The sequence below is a fragment of the Fringilla coelebs genome (assembly GCF_963513975.1).
Source record: "Fringilla coelebs genome assembly, chromosome: 3".
NCBI classification, from domain to species: Eukaryota; Metazoa; Chordata; class Aves; order Passeriformes; family Fringillidae; genus Fringilla; species Fringilla coelebs.
In genome coordinates this window covers 28886036-28910138 of record NC_140030.1, presented here as the reverse complement: position 1 = coordinate 28910138, position 24103 = coordinate 28886036, and positions in this window count along the sequence as shown.

The window sequence follows — 24103 nt, the reverse complement described above, 5'->3', positions numbered from 1 at the left end:
CCACTTGAGATGACCAAAAGGATCCCAGTATCTGTGTTTTTGACAAAAGATCTTACGTTCATGACACAGGAATGCCAGGCAGCATAGCCCACCGTATCTCTAACTACAGGAGAGACCTGCCTTTAGAGAATAACTGAAGCCCTGTATCTCAGTTGGCTATAGTAAGAGCTGGGAGACAGCAAGCATGTAGGTGTTAGCATAACTTGGGTGTATAGGTATATTAACCTCATACTGAACCCCAGATTAACTTCCTAAAAGAGGAAGATATGACTAGAAAGAAACATGTAGATATAATTATTTTGTTGTGGAATTTAGGCAAATAAAGTAGTCCTGGACTGCAAACAATGAAGCCAGTTATGGTTTGTTATCTGCTTGGTCCCCTTAGGCACTTTTAAAATGTTTTGATGACATAACTGTTGATCAGTGTGACTTGATTTAAAAACCCTCATATCTATCTTTTCACTGAGACAGATGAAGCCCTCTTGGAGTTGTCATGGGACCAATCATACAATACAATATTTATTTCCTGTTTACTGAAGTAGTTCTGGCTGTCAGTCATTGGAGAGTATTACTTGTTAGAAGAGTTTGTATTTAATGTCTTAACCCATGTCTACATAATGAACATTGCTTCCCTTTGCCCAGGAAAGTGGCAGAGTCACCATCCCTGGAATGTTCATAAAAGCGTATGGATACAGTACTTGAGGACATGGTTTGTGGTGAACATGGTGGTGGTGCCAGGTTGATGGTTGGACTTGATGATCTTAGAGGTATTTTCCAACCTTAACAATTCTGTTATACTATGATTCTGTTATTCTATAATTCTATGCATGTGCAAAGGCCTTTTCTTCCTCAGACTTCATGAATACAATATGGGAGTATTGCCTTCCAGAGAGACAATTCTGGGAGAGTATTTCAATTTTCACTCTAGTACAGACAAGATCTGAACCACTAAACGAATGAAGTAAATGAGCAGTATTTAAAGTAATATATTAAACTGTTAACACTGCTTCAAATTAGTTGTAACTAATTAGTTTGACCTAATTTAAAGAAAAAAATGAAAAAGGCACATTTTACAAATCTGTAAAAGAAACCATTAAATAAAATTGTCTTAATAAGTCAGTTCTTAAGGATAAAAAAAGAGTTAAGGAGCAATAATATGTGTGCACAAATACTAACTATCCCAAAATGGAAGAAGGAAAAGAAGCACAGGTAGGAGAGCAATGTGACTGTCTTGAGTTCTTCATTAAACTCAAGCCTAAGCAGAAATCTTATAGAAAATAGAAACAAGATGTAAGTATCCATTAGGTTGATAAAAAAGTAGCACAAGCATGAAAAGATTTGGGTTGGAAAGGCTAAGACAGAAAACAAGATGCATGATGATTTTGAGTCATCAAAAATGGTAGCAAACTTTGTAGGGGGATTAGTATGAAATTGTTGGTCTACTGTTCACAGGGTAGGGTGGATTGTAAACAGATGACACCAAGGAGGGTGAAATGTTTAATGCATCTTTTTTTCTTCTGTCTTCCCCAAAATGTAGGGAAGAAAACACTGACTAGAGTAGTCAATGCCAGTGAAGACAGAATAAGAAAACCCGTTCCGCTACTGAAATATAGACTGTAATGTTTTTTGGTGAACTTCAGGATATCTGTGATATCGTCATGGAGCTAGCAGTTATGATACGAATTCTCCTGGAGAAACAATTGGAGGTCAGTCAGCACACCTAGAGGTATCTTAGAGGCAGCAAATTATTAGTCTGAGCAAAGACTTCATGTTTGAATTGAATCTAGGCATCAGTAGGAAATTTATACTAGTGATAATTGACATAACCCCACAATTTTGAAAACATCTCAGAGCAATTAATTGTCATCTCAAGAAGGATCTATGAATGCATATCAATTTGAAATTAGAACCCTTAAATTCAGATTTGTTATGTAGGCACTTAAAGGTATGCCAGGTACTGGATTAAAATACCCTCGTGTACCCACAACAAACGTCCTTTTGAAACAGGGAACTTGAATCAGGGTAAAAATACCCTGCAACATGTCAAATAGCAACAGATATTGCTAATCCTGAATTCCCACTGTGGTCAGTGGGATAAAAAATGCATTTTGGTTGCTCAGATTTAAGCCTCTAGTACCACTTGTGGTCTTCAGGCTAGCTAATGAGGACATGGGGCTCACACTGACCTGGTATTATATCCCCAGTGGCTGTCTTGGAGACAATGCATGACCTCAAATGATACTAGACACTTGTATGTGTAATTTAACCTAAATGGGGGAGGAGGCAGGGGAGGGAGTCTATTTTTTCTGTATTAAGAGCTTAGACACCTTCAAAACTTGTGTAAGCCTCTATGTAGATGAAAAGTTATGCTATTATACCCTTATAAACGAAGTAATATATATATATTTGACGTATATTCTGCCCTAAAGTACAAGGAAAGGCAATGCAATAGTGGTCATAGAACTGGTGGGGAGGAAGGGTGTATAGGAGAGAGATAGAAATTTAAATTTATACTGACAAAGAAAAAATTCAGAATTAATAAACTACATCAAGCTTCTGAAAGATAATAGACAGATGAATTAATCTCAGCTTGAAAAAAAATAAATGTGGTCCAACTCACCAAATTTTTTAACATCACAAGATTGAAGGCCTAAGGAAATTAGGAATTTAGTATGCTTTTATCTGTTATAACTTCTTATTTTCTTTCTTTTGGTCTTTTTTTTTTTTTTTAATAATCCAGTTAAAGAAGTAGATTTGTAGATTTTTGTTGTCTCTTCTACAGAAGCATTTAACAGTGTTTGGAAAACTGTGCCCAGAGAATTATTTCTGGTTAACTGCCAGAATGAAAAGATGTACAGAGTGGAGCTTCATTCGTTTTTTTCATTAACAACAGGGATGATGGAATCAAGAGCATATGATTAAATTTTCAGACAACACATAGCTGGGAGTGACTGTAGGCATACTGGAGGATAGGATGAGAATCAAAAATGATCTTGACAAATTGAAGAAATGGTCTGGAAAAAAACCCAGATGCAGTTCAACAGAGACGTGTGCAAGGAACTACATTTAGACAGATATAATTAACAGCATAAGTGGGAAGAAAAACAAATGGTTGTGAAGAAATTAATTTCCTGCCTTTCCAGGGATTATAGTGGATCATAAACTGAACTTGAAGCTGTAAAATCATCCTGTTGTGAAAGAAAACAAACATCATATTCAAAATATGATCAAGAATGTAAGAGTGCAAGATGTGTTAAACCTGTTTACTCATGAGTGGGGCAACAGGTAGAGTAGTGTTGGAGTAGGTCACCTTCAAAATGTATGTCAGCCAAAGAGAGGAATTTTAAATTGTAGCAGCCCCAGAAGCAGATTGGAGATTTAGAAAGCAAGGTCTAACAGGAAGCATTGAGTAAAGCATAGTGGATAGGGTATCATGGAGAATACACAAAAAAATTCTCTTTTTAAAAAAGGTTATTTTTACAGAAAAATATGTGTAACATGGACCTTCCTCAGAAGCTGGGCTCTGACACTCAGTTTTCTGGCAGCTGTGCCTGGATCCCAGTCTCCCTGGTTTCTAGCACCTGGGCATACAAGCCCCTGGCACTACAGCCCCTCTTCAGTTGCTGGTGCAGACCGTCTCTCTCAATGCACACATGATCACACCCAAAAACCCACTGCCAGCTGGGGCTCCCCATGTACCCTGCAGCCAAGTTCCCCAGATTCTCGCCCTTGCAGACACACACACCAGCAGGTCTTGCCCCTAGAGACTCCAGATCCCGCAGTCTCTCTAGAAACTGCTGGCACTCCTCTGCTTTTCCAAAGTCTGGGAAAGTCCCATTTTCTCCTGGGGTCTCACTCGTGGAGATATCTCTTCCCTCCAGATCCCTGAAGTTCCCTGCTCACTGGCTGATCTGATTGAATTTTTGCTGGTAATCACACACATTCCTACACCAAGGGTAACTCCAGGTGCTACACTGCGGGCCCCTGGCTCAAGTTCCACAGCAGGACTGGCACTTGGGTTTCACTCCCTTTGGTCTCTCCAGCCCAGTTGCTGGCACCCAGGCCAGGGCACCCTCTGGCCTGTGCTTCCACACATATTTCTGGCATTCAGACCCCATCCCACAGACAGGTACACAGAAAAGGAAGTCTTTCCCACAGAAAAAATTAGCTAAAAATTGTGCTGAGTAAATGCATGGTATGGCCAGACAAATTATTTTGAGCAGCAAGCTTTTTACATGCGACAACCTTTTTTATCTCCATATCCTTATGTTTTCCCATAAACATAAGGATTGTTCCTTCCCTAAACATCCCCATATGAGTCTTGAGCAATCCGCAAATGCTCTTCCCCTGCATCCCATAAAGTATTCTGTATACCTAGGCAGTCACCCCACTTAGTCCAAAAGGTTCTCCAGCACTGATTCATTGTGATGAGCCCACACGTGGCACCCATAACAGTGAATCAATGCTGGAGCACAGGACATATTATGGGATGCAGAAAAGTGTTAAAAAGAGTTCCTGTGGGAAGGGGTCTGAGTGCCAGAGACAGGCGTGGGACCATAGGCTGGTGGGTGCGCGTGCCCAGCTGCCAGCAGCTGGACTGGAGAGACCAGAGTGCCTTCTTGGATCCAAAAGATTCTGGATTGTTCATTTTTTTGAATTTGGGACATGGTTGTGTGATAACAGTCTTAGGACATGCCTCCCATTGGTGAACACTTTGTCTGAAGGGTAAAGAACTCACAGGAGATGCTCACAGGAAATCTCAGGTCTCAAGCAAAGCCTGGAATATTTGATGGAGATACTAACTAAATTACAGAGTGAAATGCTTGGGATTCTTCCTGAATATGAACAATTGACCAGCAATGAGATGAAAGAAGAAAAAAAAAGATAGTGGCACTCTTTTATGTGTTCAATATTTTTGCACAGCTAGAGCTGTAACAGATTTCAGCAGAATGAATTCCCAGATTCTTTCAGGTTATGTATTATGAGGGAAACTTTCAAAAGCAAGTTCCTGCAGTTTCTAATGTCAGCACATAACTTTTCTTCAATCGCTTAGTGCTTCTTTTCAGCTCGTTGAACAGAATTGCAAAATTTCTGTTTATGTAAACAATACTTACCCGGTTAACAGTCTGCTCATAGTAATAACAATTTGTCCAAATTCTACATTTTCCAACTCCATGGAAAAAAATCTAGTGAAATAATTCAGTCTTTTGCTAGTACATGCAAAGTATGCATTAAGTAGTCAACATTAAGAGAAGACATCAGGACAACCCCTGAAAACGCTTAGGAAAAATCCCATTATCTATGGTGGCCAGTCATGGAATTATGGGATTTTTTTCCTAATTAAAGTGGAAAAATAATACATTATAGTTAAATTTTGGTGGGTTTTTTTTGTTGTTGTTGTTGTTTTGTGGGTTTTTTGGGTTTGTTTTTTGTTGTTTTGTTTTTTTTGCATTGCACTTTTACATAATCAGCATTATAGATATCTATAAGAACAGAATAATCTTTCCTGTAACTTGTCTTTACTTTGTTTAGATATATTACTTGCTTGGAATGTTAATTGTTGCATAATTTTTCTGCATATGAAACAGAAATATTTATAGTGTGAGGATGACCTAACGTTAGAGATGGAATCCTGAGATCATTGATTTAATTTTTTGAATTCTGCTCTAATCACATTAGAGCCTTTGCTTCAGATTCCCTTCATGTGATGAAAATTTATTAATATTTACCAACGTTTGTGCGCAGCAAGATTATTTAATTTTTATGTAATACTTTGAGATAATGTCATGGTCTGTGCTGTTTATAAGAGCTTTAGTTTTTACAACAGAAAAAAATTAATTTTTATTGTCTTTGTGAATCTGTTCCAACAGTTGAGATTAGTACTGGTCCACTTAAAAGAACACCAGTACTGACATAGCTGTAGATTTTCATGTACATGTATTTGAAAATGATTATGAATTTCATAAAGGTTACTTTAATCAGCAACAGATGTTTCACCTGTGCCAGTGTTCTTAACAGAGACTTTCATTCAATGTTCTCTAGAAACAGCAGACTGCAGAGAACTGATTAATAAAGTTTCAGCTTGAGTTCCTAGACATTAAAATTTAATATTTTGTTATATCACTTTTTTTTTTCCCAAAGTCTGGGAAAATCCCATTTTCTCCTGGGGTCTCACTCATGGAGATACCTCTTCCCTCCAGATCCCTGAAGTCCCCGGCTCACTGTATAGTAATACAACAATACTTGTTGTATTACTATAAGTAATTTAAAAATTCAGAGTATGTAATAAAATGACTGTTCACTCTTATTTTTACCCCTTTCTCCAGGAAAACTATTCAGCATCAGGATGATGAATAGAATGTGGAATAAATAGTAAATCAGATTACAAAAGTGAAGGACAAATTAATCTTTTTAAGATATAATGCTTGATTTATCACTGAGTTTAGAAGCACTTAAGTAATCTTAAATAAATACCATTGCTATCTTATGCATGAAAATACTGTTGTTTTTATGTACAAAGAAGAGTCTAAAATCTAGGTACTCAAAAGGCACACCAGATTATAATGCACCTAAGTACTTGAAAAAATATGCCAAGATATAATGCTTTGTTTCCCATAATAAACCAATATACATAAAATTGAAAAATAATAAAAAAAGAAGAGACAAGGAGATAAAGAAATTAATTAAGAATTAATTAAACAAATTAATTTACATTTATTGTATGAGTTCATTGTAATATTGCCTATTATTAACAGAAAAAAATATTAAGTTTGAAAATAGTTCTAAGCAACAGGAAAGAACATTATACCTATATCAGGACTACTTCATCATTTATGTAAATTAAGCTTCTTGCTAAAGAAGTTCACAGGACATGAAAGAGTTGATGCAAGACACTGAGGAAAAATGACCTGTCTTTTTTTCAGCAAGAGAATAATTTTAATAATTACAAAATATCATTAACAAGAAGTTGTTTAGTGCTGGCTCCTTTTTTGATTATTCTGCCAAAATATTGAAAGGTAATAAATTCTCTGTGTCTATCAGGAAAAAAAAAAAGATGGAAAGCTGTAAGCTAAAATGTCAGCTGATCCTGACTTGGGGCAGAACAGTGTGACTGAATAACCCTATGAGTTTCCTCTCAGTCATATTTCATATGAGTACATAATTAGAAATTGGCAAATGTTTTGAAAAATGCTTAGCTGAAGTAAACAGAGCAGTCACGTATCTTCCATGGTGTGTCCCTGGAGCTGTTTGCATTTGTGACAGTTCTGTGACACAGAACACTCTTGCACCTGCCCAGCTTTTTTTCTCTTATTGATGTCAAAGTACGTTACAAAGAGAGCCAAATGTATTGTCCTGATTTCTCAGACTGTGTGACAGAGTCAATTAAAGGTTAATAGAGTTCTCTTAGGTCTGGCAGGAAGCGAGTGGCATAGGAATATAACCAAAATTTGATGATTCCCAGTTTAAGCACAAGCACATCACACCTAGAGGTGTTCACAGTACTTTGAAAAGTTACATGTGCCTCATGTATACAGTTAGTCACTGGAAAAATGTTGGTATGGCATACTGGAATATTTAAGTTGGCCCAATCACAGAATGGTATAGGTTAGACCTTAAATATCCCCTACTTCCAGATTTATCCATTTTTGCAATGTTTTTAGAGCTATGCTGAATAAAAAAAAATTCTCAAAAAGGAGTAAATATCACACCTGTTTCCTCCAGTATTGTTTTTTCCATTCCATTGTTCTACAGAAAGAAAGAGATGGAGAGTCCCCCATACTTAATATGCTTGTCTGTGTATGTGTTGTGATTTTTTATTATTGTGTTATTTCCATGCAGCATAACTAACTCCATCTTTTTCTTTTACTGTGATTTCTTTACTTAAGTGGTACAATCTGTAGGGAAAATTTTCACTGCAGCTGTTCCCCTCCATAAAGCAAGATTCACATCTTAAAGCTTTTCTTCTGCAGACTAAATAGAAAGAGCATGTGAGGCATTTCTCATATCATTGTTATATATTTATAGATGCATTTTTATGGTGTGTTTATGCCACAATACAAACCTACATATTTTAGGAGTATCCTTAAAAAAAGAAGAAAAGCCAACACAATTCAAGATTTTTAGAAGTATTAACATGTTGTCATGACTAGAAATTCCAGTGTTTTTAGTGTAATAAAAATTATGATGTGCTTTACATCTTTGGACATTCATAATTTCAAAGCCTGTGCAAAACCTGAATACATTTAAAGTCACTTTTGGCAGGCTGCACACCCTGCTGGTGTTGGTGTAGCCTCTGTGAACCAAAGCCCCTGATTCTATTTTCTGCCTCACAATGAATACCTCTAAAAGTATGTCTGAGGCATATTGGAGATTACTTTAATTCTACCTCCTAGTTCTTCTGGTGAAATGAAAAGAAAAAATTCAACTCCTTAATAATATTAAATTTACATTATTTTGGAGGCATGGGTGGCTCTTCATCTTTCGATAGAGGCTGAGCATCTGATTGTATGTTTATCCAGGCAAATCAGCATTTGGGAAACCAAGAAAATTACAAGACCAATCCTAAGAATTACAGCTTTTGAAATTTGAACTTCAGGAATACAGCCTAGAGTCCTTACCAACATCCCTGCTTGGTGTGTGGTAGCAGGGTTTAATTTTATTTGAATTTCTAATAAAAAAGGTTTCACAGAGCATTTTGCTTTGTACAGGAAAGAGCAAATGTAAACAAGAAAATACAAGTGGGAGATGGACCACAAACCTTTCATTTCAGACAAGGAAAAAATGCCAATAAGGTAGGTAGACTTCAGACAACAACAACCACAAGACTGTAGTAAACAAGCTGTGGGATCTGACAGATGGTGCAAAACATTTTGTATGCTCTAGCATGAAATACGTTCTTCCTTTTTGGATTAATTGTAATGCTTTTATTTCTGTGGAGTGAACATATTCATAACAAAAAATATCCAATTCCTGGAATAATAATTTTGGATAGAAAAAGTTCAAATTCATCTTCCTTGTCCACATTAAGCCAAAAATGGATTTAGCTGTTTTGTTCCCCTGTATTTCATCAGACTACTGCTGAATCCTCAGCAGTAGGGTACTGGCTATTTTAACCCTTCTAATCTGTTTTTTTTCCAGAAATTATTTTTGCAACTCTACAACCTAACTTTCCCTAATTCCATTTTTCCATTTCTGTTGAAATCAATACTTTGTGTTTCAATACTATTGAAATCAATACAAGTTTCACACTTCTCTGAAGAAATGTTTGTGATTGACTCAGGTTATACATTTATCTCAAAATACTTATTTCAATATATTTATCTCTTGCTCCTGTTTTTTTTAGTCATACATTCTGATTTTTAGTCATACAAAAAAGAATTAACAAATATTACAAGCAGTACAGATGAATGAATAGCATGAAAGTAGAGTTAAGACTCTTTGGTGCTGAAAACAAAAATAGTTAATGGCTTGGAACACTCATGAAACAGTGTCAAAAATCTTCAAAAATTTAACAGGATAATCAAGCAATTATAATACCCTGTGTTAAGAAGAGTTTTGACAATGGCTGTTATGATACAAAGAACATCACAAAATTACATGCCATCTGTATGTGTGTTTGCTTTTATATGTGTGCTTGTGTGCATATTATGAGAAAATAATATTACTTTGAAGACAAGAGCTGCTAAATTAAGGAAATATTGAATTAAACAATAGCCAATCCTTCAATTTCTTTTTAAAGAGAAATTGTGCCAAGTGGCAAACAACACAGTTTGAAGGTCATAATTGTAGTGACACGTCTGTGAAAAAAACATGTTGCATTTACTTCTGCTTCTAATAGTGTTTCTAACAGCCAATGTTGTAGCAAAATAATATTTATGGTGTCAAACTCTGTCTCTTCTACTCCTTCATTCATTATTGCCACTCCCTGTCACTACTTTCTCTTTTTCTCCAGCAGCACTAACCTTGTCTCTGTCTGTAAAAGCACAGACTACTTTAGCTTGTAGACAATAATGAGTAGCTTCTGGACCCCTGGAGTTTAGATCATTATCTAGAACATATTTCCCGTTCCTCTGCTTTAATTTTTAAGGTATTTGAGTACATTTTTCTCTGACATTTCACTTCCAGTGCAATAGCATCCCCCACTATAGACTGCCTTCCTGAATATATCAATGGAACTTTTTCTGAAAAACACTTTTTAAGAAATTTCAGCAAATCCAGGCTGCCAAGTCCAGGTGATTGATCACTTAAAGCCTGAAACTACATTAGTGCTGTTTACTGACCATTTTTTCAGGTTTCTTATAATTTCTAGCATCTCAAGAAAGAGTATATCATTTCTTTCCAGAATCACAATCAGTTTTTCTGATCTCACAGAATAAACTTCGTCCCAGAACCACTTACCTTGTTGATGCACTCCTGGTATCTTACTCATTGATATCACCTTTTCATTTCCACTGTTTTATTTCTCTGAATTTCTTCCTTTTCTGCCACAACACATTGAATAATTTTCTACTTTTTAAACATTATCTTCAACCTTGCCTCCTCTGAGATTTTGTTGTGCTTTATTTACAGAACTGTTTCATTAAATTTGTCTTAATTTTTGCTTTTCCCTCATTTTCTTTTTGACTGTGACTGAAAGCATCTAACACAACTGGCTATAACTGTGCTGTCTACCACAGCAGCAAATATTAGGCAAGTTTTTCATATAGGTATATCTGCATATAATTGAAATGGAGACTAAATCTTCCTCCTCTTGTTCAGTGTTCAAATTTGAGACACATTCTTTTCTGTCACAACAAATTTGTGCATTTCTTCCTGATGATCCTTCAAGATACCTGGATGTATTTTCCTCAGTGTCAACTATTCACTTGTCAGTATGAATATTTTTCATCAGGTGTGTACATTTCACTTTGAAAAGCATGTCAAAGCTTGTGAAATTTATTTTTGGATCATGAGCTTTGTCTGTTGCTGTGGCTAAAGTTTATTTAGTGATGCCAGCAGAAAATCAAACAAATAAAATGAGAAAAATATCCCATCATGTTCAAATCGCTGTAAGTGATAATTAGTTCTCACCATGTTCATTTTTCCTTTGAATTTAATTTCTGTGGATGGCCACAGCTAAGAATTATAACTTAAATTTAATCTGTTGGATATTCAACAGCAAGAAACAGATTATATATATAAATTTATCAAATTTAAAATAATGAATAAACACTGACTGAAAACACCTGTCAGTCCTGGGTCATATAAAGGCTAATAGTTGCCTGGAGCCAGTGCTACAGCTAGATGTTAAAACAAAACAGTTGTAGTATAATGTCATCCTCTTTTCTGGACAGCCACCACTGCATGGACAGACATGTAAAATGTCATCCTAATTGAAGATTGCATGTGTTTCCTTCTTAGGTTTATACTTACCACAGGTTAACCAATTTACCTCTTACTGTATGCAGAGACCAGCCCTCACTTGCTACCACTCTTTTCTTCAATTTTTTTTTTTTTTACTAAAAATCTATGCCTTTTCTTATAAAAATTGACTCAATATAACTACTATCATAAAGTTTGCTTTTGTGATTTTTATCTTTTCTCTCCCACAGGTTACTCTTTTTTAAAAGAAAAAAAATCAACCTTTAAAAAGATCTTTGTTCTTTGGTATCTTCACGGTCCCTGAAATTTATTTCCTCAGTGCTATCCAATTTAAAAGCAGATATTTTTCTTCTGAGCTTATGATGTGCCTACTGAGATAAAAATAATCCCACTCTAGTTCTATGAATAAACATTTAGCCGATTTCTTCTACTTATCTTTTGCAATCTGTGAGAAAGATTGTGAAAAAAGCCTAAATGACAGGTCTATAAAGAAAATCATCATAAAAAATTAGTCTCCTCAAAGATTTATCCAAATGTTTTGTTTGCAGGGTGCTGTACTCAATTGAAACCTCACACAGATGAGGTGAGGAAAGCACCAGTGTCTTCAGCTGTGAAACAAAGCCCCAGAGCATTTCTTAGTTAGGATTCATTAAACTGGTGCTAGCAGAGATTGATTCAGTGTGGCTGAAAACCTATCTGGAGGCTGAAACTTCACAGAATTTTTTCTGTACACTAGTTTTAGAAATCTTAATTCTGAGTTTTGAGAAGCACAATGTCCCCCTGTTCAGAGCACTCAATTTCTTGGTGAGACAGATGTATTTTCCTTTTTGTGTCTTTGAATGATTTCTCTAGGATCCAGATGGGACAAGCAAGGGACACAAACGTGGTTTGGCATGTTCTGTACCTTGCAGTATGAAAGACTCCTCAAAAATTGGAGCAGTCAACAATATTTAATAATGTGTTTGTAGCATTTAAATTCTTCCATTCATCTGTTGAAAGGAATCCTATATAACCTTCATTCTTTTGCCTCTGTGTAAGAAATGTGCTATGAGTTACATGCTGTTGCAGTTGCACACTTTGCTTTATTTCATTATAGTGCAGCATATAAGAAGAGTTTTTCATCACAGTTATGAACAGTTTTATTCTCCCAAATCCCATCTTTCAGATGCATAAGAGATAAAAGCATATTCCACTTCCAAAAGGGGTGGGGAGAAATATTCTTTCTCCACCTATTCCAAGCTTAATATTTCAAATGTCTTTCCTGCAGGATTCAGGTATATAATATGTTTTGGTTTTTTTTTTCTGGTGGTCTGTAGTGCTACCTCCTATTTATTTTAAGTTTCTCCAGTACTGTGGATAAGGAATTTAGTATTTGAGGTTTTAAGCTGTAGTGTGTTGACTCTGGTTGGATGTCAGGCACCCACCAAAGCTGCTCTATCACTCCTCCCCACAAGCAGGCAGAGGAGAGGAAACACAACAAAAGTTTCCTGTGTTGACAGAGAAATTGCTCACTGAATACTGTCAGGGGCAAAACAGACTCAACAACATGAGTCCACCCCGTGGGCAACAGTTCTCCACAAACTGCTCCAGTCTGGATCACTCTTCCATGGGGGGCAGCCCTTCAGGCACAGCCTGCTCCAGTGTGAGCTCCCCACAGGGTAACACGTCCTGCCAGCAGAACTGCTCCAGCATGGGCTCCTCTCTCCATGGGTCCACAGGTCCCTGCCAGGACCCTGCTCCAGCCCAGGTCTCCCATGGGGTCACAGCCTCCTCTCAGGCATCCCCTTGCTCCAGTGTGGGTCTCCTCCACGGGCTGCAGGAGGGTCTCTGCATCCCCCATGCCCTCCATGGGCTGCAGGGGCACAGCTGCCTCACCATGGGCTGCACCAGGGACGGCAGGGGAATCTCAGCTCTGGCACCTGGAGCAACTCCTGCCCCTCCTTCTGCACTGACCTTGGAGTCTGCAGAGCTGCTCCTCTGACATGTTCTCACCCCACACTTTGGCTGTGAGTAAATCTGTGCAATACCTTTTTTCCTTCTAAAGCATGTTATCACAGAGGTGTTAGCACCATCTCTAATTGGCCCAGCCTTGGCCAGCAGCACATCTGTCCTGGAACTGGCTGGCATTGGCCCTGCTGGACAAGGAAGAAGCTTCTGGCAGCTTTTTACAAAAGTCACCCTTCTGATTCCCCCTGCTACCAAACCCATGCAAACCCAATACATATGCCTATTTTCCCATATATCAATGCCCACGCATAATTTTTTCAGAAAGTTAATTTCCCTGTGAATTTTTTTTTTGTGCCTTTTGTTCATTGAGGTTTTTGTATTGTTTTTCATTCTCTTCTCTCTCTTGCAACCTTTGTAATTTCATGTTACTTTTTCTTAATATTAAGTGGGATCTTATTTCAAGAAAGCTTATGTACAATTATCTCCGTTTTCTGTGTAAGGAAGCTATTAATTAAAAAGCAGAAAAATAAAGCTGCTCAGTGAATAATTATGTGTATACTGTGAAGTGAGTGTGGTTTGTACTCCACAAGTGTAATGCTTTTACTGTCCACCCTTGGGGACCTACCAGGATGAGCAGAAGCTCTTTCTTCTTGGGATTATTTAAAGGAAAAAGCAAAGCTGCATCACTAGGACTGACATAGCCCAGTATGAAGTATGGCTAGCTTATATATGTGATTTTGAGACAAAAATAGAAGGTGTGGAACCATGTGCTGTTTAAGTTTTCCATCGGCCATGCACAAAGGAATTTCGGAAACAGGAGGAGAATAGAATTTTCTGGTGCTCACTTGAATCACAGCATCTCATATCCAGTTCCTCTTGCCAGCTTTCCCCAGTGGAAGCTGTTCCTCTATGAGACAATGTTTTATGAGTTTTATACTGGTAAATTGTTATGTTGTTTGTTAACTGTTTCAACAGCCTCCTTAAAGAGGCTGTGTAATGCTTTCCAGGCATGGTTCAGCTTCTCATGTTATCACTGTAATGACTCATCCAGTTTTCTAATATAAAGCCAATTCTGGCTTGCAACAGATCTCTACCGGATGAGGGGAAATTTAGGAGCTTGCAACTAAATGAAAGTACTATTTCAAAGTTAGTATTCATGCTGCCTAACCTTGTGCCACTTAATGATCAGTAAGACAAATACTTTATTGTTCTATGTGTCCTGCTCCCAAACTATATTGCATCAAGAAGACATCATAGGTGACTTTTTAATTGCCTGCTTTCTCGTATTTACTCTGTAGAATAGATCTGTTCAGTCTGTGGCTGTTTTTTGTTTTTCCTGATGTTGCTGTGGTTAGACAGCAAAACACCACACAGCTGCTTCATCATTCCCCTTCAGTGCAGTATAGGAAGGAAGGAGAACTAATGCAAACATTCAATTAAAAATAGTTTCACACTTGAAGGCAAACATTCCCCTCTATTCTCTCTCTTTCATCCTGACATCTTAGGGATTCCCATTCTTGATTAAATACATATTTGAATTAAATGAGCTCTCACCTTCTTTCATAACTCCCCAAGTCAGCTCAAGACAAGAGTGCTTTGTAAATGTTCTTAGAGGAATCAATAATAAATATTTTCTTCTTTTTTTTTAAATTTCAATTTTCAGAAAAATTCATTTGAATTTTTCAAAAGCTAGCTGCACCTGTCAGTTCAAAACTTTTAGTATGTGATGAATCAAAGAGAGGAACACCTGCTACTGTAACTGAAGCCAACTGGAGAAAGGTTAAGATACCTAAAACTAGGGAATAATTCTGTAATCATGGATAAAAAATAATTTTATGTTCTCACAGAATTTATTTTACAAGTTCTTTTCTTCCTTTCCTCAGGTCCTCCCTAGATATGATAAAGCTTAATGATCCTAAGCCCTTAATGGGCTGTTTGTGTTTTATTCAGCATAACACGGGTCTGTGAGGGAATAAGGATTTCCACCAAGCCTTCCAAACCTGGGGCTCCCACCCTCTAGGCTTTTTTTCACTTAAAAATTGACAGAAAAGGCAAGAGGCCAGATTTACTGCAACTTTATTCAGAGCAGATGGAAGGAGATGAAACTATAAATGGCAAAGTAGCCGAGCATGGAAGTTAACTAAAACACTAAGTGAAGCTGTTAAATCTGACACAGGGACTAAAGATACACTTCAGAAAACATTGTTGCTGAATTAAGCACTGACAGAAAGCAGGAGCTGATTTCATAGAACAATGAAAACCCAAAAAGTTTGTTAAAAAATTTAGAAAAAGATATTAAGAAATAATCGGTGTTAATTTAGAAAAGCATCAGATTAGTTGGTCTAATGAGCCTTAGAAACTGCCAGCATAATGTGTTCTTGATTTCCATCATAAAAGAAAATGTGTAAATTTTGCCCTTGGTGAGTAAACTACTTTTGAACACGAAGAAATTGTTTCCTTTTAAGACCCATAAACCTGCCTCTAATTTTATTTGCATAAAACTATAAATCATAAAAAGACCAGTAATGAGGGGAGATATTTTTTGAAGTATTTTCAATAATCACAGAATTATAAAATCATAGAACAGCTTGAGTTGGAAGTGACCTGAAAGTTCCAAACCCTCTGCCATGGACAGGGATACCTTCCACTAGACCAGGTTACTCAAGACCCCATCCAAACTGGCCTTAAATACTTCTGGGGTAGGACAGTCATCTTCTCAACCTGTGCCACTGTCTCACCATGCTCTGAGTAAATAATTTTTCCCAAATATCTAATCTAAACCAACTCTCTTTCAGCTTAAAACCATTCCCCCTTGTCCTGTCACCACATGCCCTCATGAAAAGTCCCCTCTTCATCTTTCCTGTAGTCATCCTTCAGGTACTGGAGGGCTGCAATAAGGTCTTCCTGGAGCCCACTCTGTTCCAGACTGAACAACCTGGTCTCTCTCTAAAGGTGCTCCAGCCCTCTAATCATCTTTGCAGCCCACCTCCACACTCACTCCGGGTCCATGCTCACAAGACCAGGGCAGAGGAGCAGAATCCCCTCCCTAACCCCATTGGCCATGCTTTTGACACAGTGTTTTGCTTGCTCAGCTACAAGTGCACATTGCCAGCTCTTATTGGGCTTCTCATCAGCCAATACACCTAAATCCTTCTCCTCAGAACTGCTCTGAATCCATTCTCTGCTCAGTCTGTACTTGTGTTTGCAATTGCCCCAAATTATCTACAGGACCTTGAGCTTGACTTTGTTGGACTTGATGCGGTTTGTGCAGAAGCACATCTCAAGGCTGCTCCTCTGGATGGCATCCCATTCCTCCAGCATGACTGCACCACACAGCTTGGTTTCATCAGCAAACTTGATGAAGGTGCACTTGATCCCACAGTACCTCAGGAAAGATACTAAACAACACCAATCCCAATACTGAACCCTCTGGAACATCACTCATCACTGCTCTCCACTTGGAGATTGAATAATTCACCACAACCCCCTGAGTACAACCACACAACCAATTCCTTATCTGCTGAGCAATCCATCCAGGTCTCTCCAGCTTAGAGAGAACAATCTCACGTGGTTCAGGGTCAAATGCTTTGCACAAGTCCAGGTAGATGGTGTCATTCTTCCCTTACCTACCAAACATGTAACTCCATCATAGAAGGCCACCAAATTTGTCAGATATGGTTTGTCCTTATTGAAACCATCTTGGCTGTCACCCACAACCTCCTATTTTTAGACATACTTTAGCATAATTTCCAGGGGAATCTGCTCCATGATCTTGCTAGACAACAAGGTCAGACCGATATTTTGTTTCCAGGCTTGTCCTTTTTTCCTCTTTTTAAAAATGGAGGTTCTGTTTCCCCTTTTTTAATCACTGTGAACTTCACCAGACATCCATGACCTCTCAAATACAATGGATTGTGGCTGAGTCGCTCATCCATCAGTTCCTCTGCACCTGTAGATGCATCTCATCAAGTCCTATGGACTCACCAAGTCACACGTACTTTCTGGTCATCAGATGCTTTTGAAACTGATCTCCTACAGCAGGCAGTTTTTCATTCTCCCAGTCCCTGCCTTTGCCTTCTGTGACTTGGGTGGTGGTGTGGTTAGAGCACATGTGAAGACTGAGGCTAAAAATTTATTGAATACCTCAGACTTCCTCATATCCTTTCTAAACAGGTCTTCTATTTCCCCCTAGAGAGGGACTGTATTTCCCTAGTCTTCATTCTATCACCAGTTTAGCTATAGAAGTTTTTCTTGTTGCCCTTGAATTCCTTGTCCAGATTTAATGATATGAATATTTTCCTTTCCTAATATATTCCCCAGTGCTTGGACAATCACTCTGTGTCCTTCCCAGGTTGCTGTGCTTGTTGCTACCCTCTTTGGGCTTCACTTTATGTTTCAGTTTGTCCAGGAGCCTCTTTGTTCATCCATGCAGGTCTCCTGGCATTTTTTTCCTGCTTTTGTCTTTGTTGGCATGCATTGGACGAGGTGATCCTTGACTATTAACCCCCTTTCTTGGGTTTCTCTTCCCTCCAGAGCTTTATCCAATGATGTTCTACCAAGCAGATCCCCGCACGAAGCGCAGGGTAGCAAGTGTGCTGTGAACTCTATTGACTAATCTCTTTCAAACTCTTCCCTTTGACCAGTAGAATTGATGAAAATAAACCCTGCACTCCAGAGATCCTTACTATCTGTCCAAGGACTCTCTAATCCTTCTTGGTCCTCTTCAGGTTGCTCCTGTCTGTCACTGGTCCCCAAATGGACCAACAGTAGCAGGGAATAGTGAACTGTACAAGGCTTGGTGTTGTCTCAGTGACATTCTTGATAGGAGCCCACAGCAAGCAGCACACCCCTCTAGAGAGTGTGTCAGGCTCACAGACAAGTGTCCTCATACCTCTCAGAAGGGAGCTGCCTCTGCCACCACCCATCATCTGTTGTGCGAGCTACCAGCTCCTGGGAGGTTCCTGCACTCTCCTGGGGCATTCTGATTTCAGGACCCACTCTGGTGTGTTGTTACCCCACTTCACTGTGGAATGCTCCTGAAGATAAGCTTATCACCTTGACAAGCAAATGAATCACTTGCCTTTTCTTTCAAGAAGTGTAGGTACTTACTAGTTGTTGTGGTAGTCCCAACTGGCAGCAGTCTCTGCCTTAAGAGAGGCATTATTGCTTTAGTGCATTATAGCACAAAACGTGGCACAATGTGATTTTGCTCCTGACATGCTAACTGAAATGGTGCAAGGCTGGCTGCTTATTTACACATCTCTCCCCCTGCCTCTTTCTATTTCTGACAGCCAGGTTGATTTCCTGCCTGAATCAAGACTGGAGTAGCTGAAAGCTTCTATAATCTGTCAGATAATCTAAACCTTTAACAGCAGTAAGACAATGGTGTCCAATTTCCTTCACTTATTTCCCATTTCAGGCGTAGTATGAAGAAAAATTGCCGTCTCTGTTTCTGTTGTACATATTTATTGTTAGTGTATTCTATGATTTTTAAAGTGAAGGCACACATATGTCTGACATAATTAATTCTTGATTTTAATTGGTTTACAGTTGAGTAACATTATAATTCCTTAAAGTGATCATACGTATTGGATTTACATGGCAGGGTTCAGGAAGTGAGTGGGCTATGGCTGTGGCTGCTGTAAGAAGCTGCTGGAAGCTTCCCCTGTGTGTCACAGAGCCAATGCCAGCTAGCTCCAAGACAGACCCACTGCTGGCCAATATTAAGTCCATCAGTGATGGTGGTAGCACTTCTGGAATAAAATAGTCAAGAAGGGGCAAAACCCAGTTGGGCAGCTGCAGGCAAAGAGAGAAGTGAGAATACAAGAGAAAACAGCTCTGCAGACCCCAAGGTCAGTGAAGGAAGAGCAGGAAGTGTTTCAGGTGCAGGAGAAGAGATTCCCTTGCAGGCTGTGGTAAAGACCATGGTTGGGCAGGCATGCCCCGGCAGCCCACGGAGGTCCATGGTGGAGCAGTCCCTCTACAGCCCCTGGAGGATTCCACACCAGAGATGTGGATCCCTGAAGGACACTTTGACCCCATGTGAAGCCCATACTGGAGGAGGTTCCTGGCAGAACCTGTGGTCCTGTGGAGAGAGCAGTTCCTGCTCGTGAGAAGTTTTGACCCAGTGCGGATCACGTGCTGGAGCACTCTGTTCCTGAAAGAATGCAGCCCATGGGAGGCACCCATGCTGGAGCACCTAATGAAGAACTGCAGCTTGTGGAAGGACTCATCTTGGGGAATTTTATATAGGACTGTCTCCTGTGGCAGGAGAAGAGTGTGAGGAGTCCTTCCCCTGCAGAGGAAAGAGCAACAGAGACAATGTGTGATGATTTGACCAGAGCCCCCATTCCCTGTACTGCTGGCAGAAGAGGATTCAGGAGTGAGGTTGAGCCTAGGAGGAAGGGAAGCCTTCCCCTAGGGGGAAGGTTTTTTTAAGATTTGGTATTTATTTTTCATTACCCTACTCGGAATGGATTAGCAATAAATTAAACTAATTTCCCCAAGCTGAGTCTGTGTTGTCCATAATGGTAGCTGGTGGGTGGGTGAGTGGTCTCTTCCTGTCCTTGTCTTGAATCACCACCCGTCTCTTCTATTATTCTCTCCCCCATCCACCTGAGGAGGGGAGTGTCCACTTTGGTGGGCACCTGGCATCTACCCAGGGTAAATGCAACACGTCATACAATTTTGATAAAAATAAAACCCAGGAAGGCGATAAATAGATGTAAATTTTATGAGGAGAAGAAGGTCATTCTAAATTTCAATAATTCTTTTTGAAATACTCTAAATGTATTTATACAAAGATGAGGTAATTTAGAAATAAAGCTTCTTGGCTTTGGAATAGGCATACAGATGAGGAAGAAGTTAATTTGATGTGTCCCTACAGTTTCTCTTATGAAAAAATGAGTGCAATGGGGGTGACAGTAATTAACATCATCATGTGAAGAAATGACACCATCCATGTTCTCTTTTAGGGAATATAAAATGGATTGTTGATTGTAAAGTTAAGAGGCAGATCAGAGTATAGAGGGAATGGCACTTCTGGTAGAGAAATTTTAAATCCCAGAGATCTCAAAAATAAAAGCCAGCAGAATAGAAACTGCAGATTGTTTAGTCACAGGAACATATGGCATCATGCAAAATACTGAAACTGAATGATTAAACAGACAGACTGAACATTTATATGCATGGTACAGAGCTTGTAGTCTATTTAAAGTCAAAGATAAGTACTAATTCTAAAAGCTAATGAAATCAGAAAATCATTTCTGGAAGCAATAGGCACAATTTTATGATGTTGAGTACCTTGATTACCTCAATTAGTTGCATAACATGGATTTACCAGAATTTGCTTGCAAAAGTCATTTTTGGCTAGCAGAATGTGACAAGGTAGTTGAGTGTATGTGTCTATATGCATGTGTCCTTTACATTATACCTACCAGTATACTTTTAAATACATACATATATATATATATATATATATATATATATATATATATATATATTTATATACAGAGGGAGAGAGAGAGAGAGAGAGAGAGAGAGAGAGAGAGAGATATTGGAAAAAAAAATTCCTTTTGTTTATCCTTGTAGACTGGTGTCTGCAATGCTGGTGTTACTACATGAAAAATGCCTGATTCCAGCAGAGTTACTATGAACACTATATAGAAATTGGAATTTATCTCTATGTTATCTGAATTAATCATACAAGGACTAATATTTTCTGCAATAAATAAATAACTGAAATATATTGCATGGGACAAAAAGGTGCTCTACTATTTAGCACAGACTTGTCAGAAAACTGTGAATGCTTTCTAGTGTTTAACATAGTCATAATCTGAGCTAGGATTATTTTTTCCTTTGTTTCCTCTAAGGTTTTCCTTACTCTAGGCATGTGAAGTCAAGAAAAAACACTAAATCTGTCTGCTTCAGTATGTGTGAAATGTGTGAAAATTATTATTAATGGATTGAATTTATTTGCTCTTAAATGAAGATCTGACTCTCCTGAAGCCAAGAAAATTGATTTTGTCCTGTTGGTTTTTTGTTCAGGTGATATGTTTACTTAAGAATTTTTGAAGAATATTTGTTCTTGTACTGCCTTTTGGATATTTATAAACTAAAGATGTATAGACTTAGATATAGGCTGTTTGTTGCAGTGACTGCTTGCATATATACCATGTGTTTTTTATGACACACAGTCCTATAATTGTATGGGGTTTTGTTCATGTTTTCTTTTTGATTTGCTATTCTTTATTTAGTTTGATTACACTTGTAGTTTGTATAGTCATGACTGTTACAGAATAGTTTTACATCAGTACAAGCAAGATAACTTCTTTGGAGGCTGCTAGATAAGTACCAAGAATAAAATAAAATGCAATTTAATGTCTATTTGCTATAGTCAACATTTTGATGCCTCGTGTTTACTCTTTAGCATTAACTGTAGGATGAGCTCCTACTGAGCTATTTATCCAACTGCAGTTTTTATCTAACTGTGCTTTTCAATTTTCATATCTTAATTCTCATGAATTTTTCAATTAAAGCATACACAGAAGAATATTTATGGTGCATGAAGTGGCAGGTACACATTAACCTCTAGTTAATTTAATACTTTTGCCACTGCCTGCTAATATTCCTAATTGTTGTTTTCAAACAGTAGTTACCTTAGATCCAGATATTCCAGTAAATATTTTGTGCAAACCTTTGAAGAAATCTATCAATTTAATTTTCAGGAAAGAGTTGAAAATATTAAGGAGAAAAAGGAGACCATTAGTTAATGAGACAAATGCTATCTATACATGTAAAAGTGCTGAAAAATAACAGCAGTAGAAACAAACTCCCTGTTTGCATTTCTCAATTCCAGTGTCACTTGTTTTTGGTTAAGGGTGGGTGGGATGAATGTATTGCTCCTCTAACAGTCATACGACATGGATCTAACAGATGTAACATTTAATAGGAAACTTCTTTCACCCCCAGCTAGAAATCTGCTTGAAATTCACACTTTAGAGCTGGGCAGATGACAAGGAATATAACAATAGGTTGGTTTAATCCTGCTGACCTGTTTTGTGTCATCTTCTACTGTTCTTGTTCCCTACCTCTCTACTGCAATTGTGCTGAAATAGCAGTGCTGAAAACTGAGGCCTATGCAAGTTTAATTTAGCAGCTGAAAAGATGATATGGTAATCTACTTAAATTCTGGTCACTGTTTTCTTTGAGTACTTGTCCAAGTGGAATGTATGCAAATAGTCATTAATGAACCCATGATGTATCTGTCCAGTAGATCACAATGATCAGATAATTACAGATTTTTGGCCTACAGTGGTGGTTGTTTTTTGAGAAAGTTAGTCTTCTTTCACAGAATCACAATGTGCTGACCAGTACAATATATCTCATTTCCCTCCTTCTGCGATGTTGGGTCAAAATGTTAAATGGAAAGATGCAACAATTTCCATACTATTGATTCTTTTCCTCAAGCCTGAACCCTTCTGATTCAGATTCAAATACCAAATCAAACCATAAGAAAAGCAATCTCAACCTCTGGTCAAATACTTCGATAATTGTGCATTGTGATCACTATTTTCTGTGAAAAGTAAAATTTTCCTACTGCCACTCTCAATGCCAACTTTTAGTGATGGCTACAGTAGAAATGCAATTCATATGGCTAATAATTGTAAATCCTTTTACTGTTCCTATACTACTCCCCAAACACTTTTTCTGTCAGCAGCTAAACTATCCTATAAAATATGAATGACAAAAGAGAAATTAATATTCTTTGTTCAAAATGTATGATTCAATCTTCTAAGTACCTATGTAGAGCCATGTGAAATTCTGCAGGGAATTGTTACTTCAAGTGATGAATAATATCCCACTCTGAATAGATTTTTTCTGCTATTTTGATCCTTGAATGTGTAGCAATCTACTTGAAACCCTGGAAAATTTATGTCTATTTTCCATCCCAATTTGCTACCTAGTGAAGTTCACTAAAAAAATTTGTCACGGAACCCAGAGGTGAGTGGATAGGGTCTGTGATACCTGGGACTACAACTATGTTAAGAAGAACTGGGGATTTATAAGTAAACAGTTATTCTCCATGTTTTTACTTGTTTATTCAACTGCCAATCCTTATGGATAGGTTTATGTAAACCAACAGTTACATTAAGCAGCAGTCAGTTTTTCCCAATAATTTACAGACAAAGGTGGGTTCCTCCAAGATGCATATCACTGGTTATATTAGTGGGGTGAATTACCCTTTAGAGATTTTGGTCTTCACTTAGAGTTGAAGCTTTTTAAGCCATGGATGTGAAAGGTAAGACACAAGCTTGAGACCAAAAGAATTTTGGAAGGAGATTAAAATTATTCAAGTAGCAAATAATCAATGTTATTAAAACTTTGTATCTCTATCACCAAGACCAAAGTGTATCCAGGGGCAGAGATGGGATGGCTAATGGCAGTGTCAGAATAGAAATGGAAATTACCATATCTGAGGAGGAAATCAGAAGTTTAATGTGCTCTGATCAAGACATTTATTGATTGTCACTGCAGAATAATGAAAAACTGGCAGACTTTTAAATTTTGATGAGTAAGTGATTTATCAAATTTGGAGTATAAGTATACCTGTAAAATAATAAACCTTACACTTTAATTAATAGAAAGAAAAACATAACCCTGAGAAAGAGGAACCTATGTTTTAAATTCAAGAGTGTAGAAGCCTTTGGAATAAATTAGGAAGTAATAATTCTAGAAATAGAAATTAATGAAAAATCAAACCCATCTTTTAAAAGATAGATAATACCAAGATAAC